The following is a 3587-nucleotide window of genomic DNA, read 5'->3' as shown; positions in this document are numbered from 1 at the left end:
TGGCCAAGGGATGCTTTGCACCCTGCACCAAGTTGGGTGCTGAGAGTCACTGCTGTGCCATCATATAGGGTGGGGGTACAGCGATGGGGTGCAGCCTCCTCTCTCCCTCTGATTCGTGCATTTCAGGATGGGGGTTCCCAGCTGCTTCTTTTGTGGGGGGGCACTGCCTGTTCTCACTTTCCCTGAGTTGCATTCAAATCACAGCCCTTACCCCATGCTTTGACCGCTGGTGACATCCTGGCCTGCCCTGGTGACAGCCCTGGGGATAGGGGAACCTGCTTCTGGGGATGGGGGGGTTGGGGGGCACTTTATTAGGGTGTGGCTCTTTTGGGGTGGTTTTCCTGTAGAAACAACTCCTGCAAATGCACCAGGCAAAGCTGCAGAAAGCGGGGAGATGCTGGAAATTGAGGGTGCCATGGATACCCCGTTTTGTGGGCACTAAGTGTCCCTAAAGGATGCACTGCTGCAGCTGTGAGGTGTCTGGATCGTGTCCCAGCATCCCATGGACAGAGCACTCGGGGCTTTTCTGAGCATCTGCAGCCCCTGAGGCTCCTGGGGAGCAAAAATAATAATTAGGGAGGGGGGACACTGAGAGTGCTGCAGGGAGCAGGCAGGGATTGTTTTTTTCCTTCAGCCCCCCCAAAGGCTCCCAGGGCAGCTCTAGCAGCACAGCTTTGCCTTGCTGACCCAACAACTTCACCCAGAGCCTTTGGGTGCTGCTCCCCCCCCAGCACCCCAAAAGCAGGTGCAGAGCTCTGGCTCTCTGCTTTAGGGGCAACAACAGGTATGGGATGGGCAGCCAGTGGGGAAACGTGCTTGTCCTCCCTCTTGGATTTGCCTTTATGAGATGCAGACGTCTGGGTCTGGCTTCCCCACGGCACCACAGGCTGCTGTCAGCCCCGCTGGCAAAGGAATGCTCTGTGATGGGAAATCTCCTGTGCTCACATTTCCCGTGCCCATACGATGCAGCCCCTTCTCCCCATCCCCTGCTGGGGGTCCCTGAGCCCCCTGTTGTTCCGCAGACCAGCGCGGTGGGCACACATTGCCCCTTGGTGGCCCTAAGGGACCAAGGGAACCCCGAGCCAGGACTGCCATTTAGGGTGCTAGAATTCCTGCAAGGACCAGCCAACAGTTAGGGCTCATTTTGTGGCCTTTCCTGGACAAATAAAGGTCTTGTGGGGAGCCAGAAAGTGTCTGAAGGCTCCTCGTTCCCCCAGCCTTCCTTGTGGGATGCTTGGGATGGCCACTGGGGTCAGCGCACAGCCACGCAGAGCCCTTCTCTCTTGGTGAAGGATTTATTTTTTATTCCCTTTACAATGATTATTTCTTGTTATTTTTAATACCTCAGTGGCAGCTTCACCCCTTGGTGCTCCCTTCCATTTCGGGAGCCATGCTTGACCGTGCTCCCCCAACCAGCAGCTGCCAGAATGGGGATTTTGGCATCCCACATCCCAGATCGGAGCGGCCCTGGGGCTGCATGAGGGTTTTCCAGAGGGACGGAGCCAGCGTCTCAAAGCCAGAGGAGCCCTTTGGGGTTGCGGCACGACAGGGATTCACCTGGCGTTGTGCTTGTGCTGGGGGTTTGGGTTTGGATTCCATGTGCTCTCCCTGCTGCTCAGCCAGCCCCATTCCTGCTGTGTGCCTCAGTTTCTCCTCTCACTGGGCGTTGGGCATGGAGATGTGGTGTTATTCAGTGGGGGGAGCGTGTGCCTCCATCCCGTTGGCAATAGGGTTGGGGCCGTGCTGATCTCCCTGCATCTCCAACCCCATAATTCCCAATGTGACCAAATCCCATGCATGGGGCTGGTGGTGGAGGATGTGCCCCAACCCCAGGAGGGCACACACCGCCTCCCGTCCCCATATGGGCTCGGAGCATCCCCACCTTCGGGATATTTCAGACCAGCAGGTGGAGATATGCCATAACTCGCTGTTGAAATGGGGAAAACGCAGCCGGCGTTTGCTCACTGAATGGGTCCTGGGTGCAATCCCTGAGCACACCCAGCACAGCCCAGAGCAGGCAGAGAACAGCAGGATCACGGTGCCCCTGTTCGTTGGAGGGATCTGGCCCCCGAGCAGGGCTGAACCAGGTAGAAAGTAGTCACCCCAGGCCCAATCCCAGGCTTTGGTTCCAGGCTGCCCTTGTGTGACCCCAGCTGCTCCCTATCACCTTTTCTTCCCCTTGAATTCGGGCTTGAAATGTTGCCTGCTGTTTGACAGCCCAGCAACAAGTGGGGCCTTTTTAACTGGGTATGGGAGCAGTGTGCTTAAAGATGCTCCAGGTGCCTTGATACTGTGCATCGGTCTGTGTGCATGTGCCTGGTTGCCCCAGTGATTTGGGACCTAAGTTCTACAGAACAGAGGCAGGGCATAGGGCAGCAGCAATCCCACAGCTGCGCATTGCTCAGTGCTTCTAGAAACCTGGCTCTGTGGTTCAGTTCAGTGATCTAATTCCCCAGCTGCTGGAGTCCCTCTTCTCCCATCTTCTCCCTAAAAAAACCCAACCCCTCTCCAGCAGAGCATCTCCTGACATTTGAATGGGCACAGAGCAGCCACCTGCCAGTCCCCTGCCCCATGGCTATGAAACGTGGCCTTGTCCTGAGTAATGCAGTGAGATGGAATAGGGTTTGGTGTGACACAACCTGAATTTTGCAAGCGCATCACCCCAAAGGAATGGCAGGAGGAACCAGCGTGCTCCCCTTCCATCCAGTGCTCATCATGGCTGCTGCATGAGCATCCCATCCCATCCGTCTGGAAAAGGTCACTCTCTCTAATCTAATTGGCATCCTCTATTATTAAATACAGGGCTTTGCTAATGAGCTGCCCTCTGGGAAGGAGGAGGTAGTGGTTTCTTCCATGGGGGGACCGCGCGGCGCCAGGGCTGGGTGCCTTTGGGACGGGTGTGCAGCAGGGAGCACAGTGCCAATAGGGCACTGCTGTGGGAGGAGGCAGCTCCCGGTGCTTCCTGCCATAGGAAGAGCTGCTCGAGCTCAGTTTCCCTGTGAACTGGGGTCCTCCAGACGAATTCTATGGTGGCCCAGGATGTGCGCTGCTAGGAGAGGCACACACCCAAGTGTGGGGATTTGTTGGCCGTTGCCTCTCCCCCAAAACACCCCGGTATAGATGCTCTCGCTGTGCCCTGCTTTCCCAGGCCGCTGCCCCACTTGTTGCTGCCCAGGTTGATAACCCACGTCTCGCTGTGCTCTGTCCCAGGAGGATGCTGCAATCACAGCAGTTTGCTTTTCCACCCTGATGAAGCCACCGTCTCCCGCTGGGCAGCGTTTTCCCTTTGCTGCTGTGCAGTATTTGCCGTGCTTGATTTTTTAATCTCTCTGCCTGAGCTCTCAGGTGCTTTTGCATCCCAGTCCTGTGAGTTACTGCAGCAGGTTCTGCTCTCTTCCTTGCAGGACCGACAAAACTTCAGCATTTGGGATAGTCCCAAATGTGCTCTCCAGATTTCTTTCTCATGCTGGACCTCATCCCTCTTGCAGTTTTTGCCCCATCCCCCTGCTCTGCTGCATTCTGTAGCCCCTGGGCGTTCCTGTGGGTTCAGGCACTCCCTCATCCTTTTTATTTTTTTTATATTTTTT

The sequence above is a fragment of the Meleagris gallopavo genome, chromosome 21 (assembly GCF_000146605.3).
Source record: "Meleagris gallopavo isolate NT-WF06-2002-E0010 breed Aviagen turkey brand Nicholas breeding stock chromosome 21, Turkey_5.1, whole genome shotgun sequence".
In the NCBI taxonomy this organism is placed as follows: domain Eukaryota; kingdom Metazoa; phylum Chordata; class Aves; order Galliformes; family Phasianidae; genus Meleagris; species Meleagris gallopavo.
Note: the sequence above shows the minus strand (reverse complement) of the source record.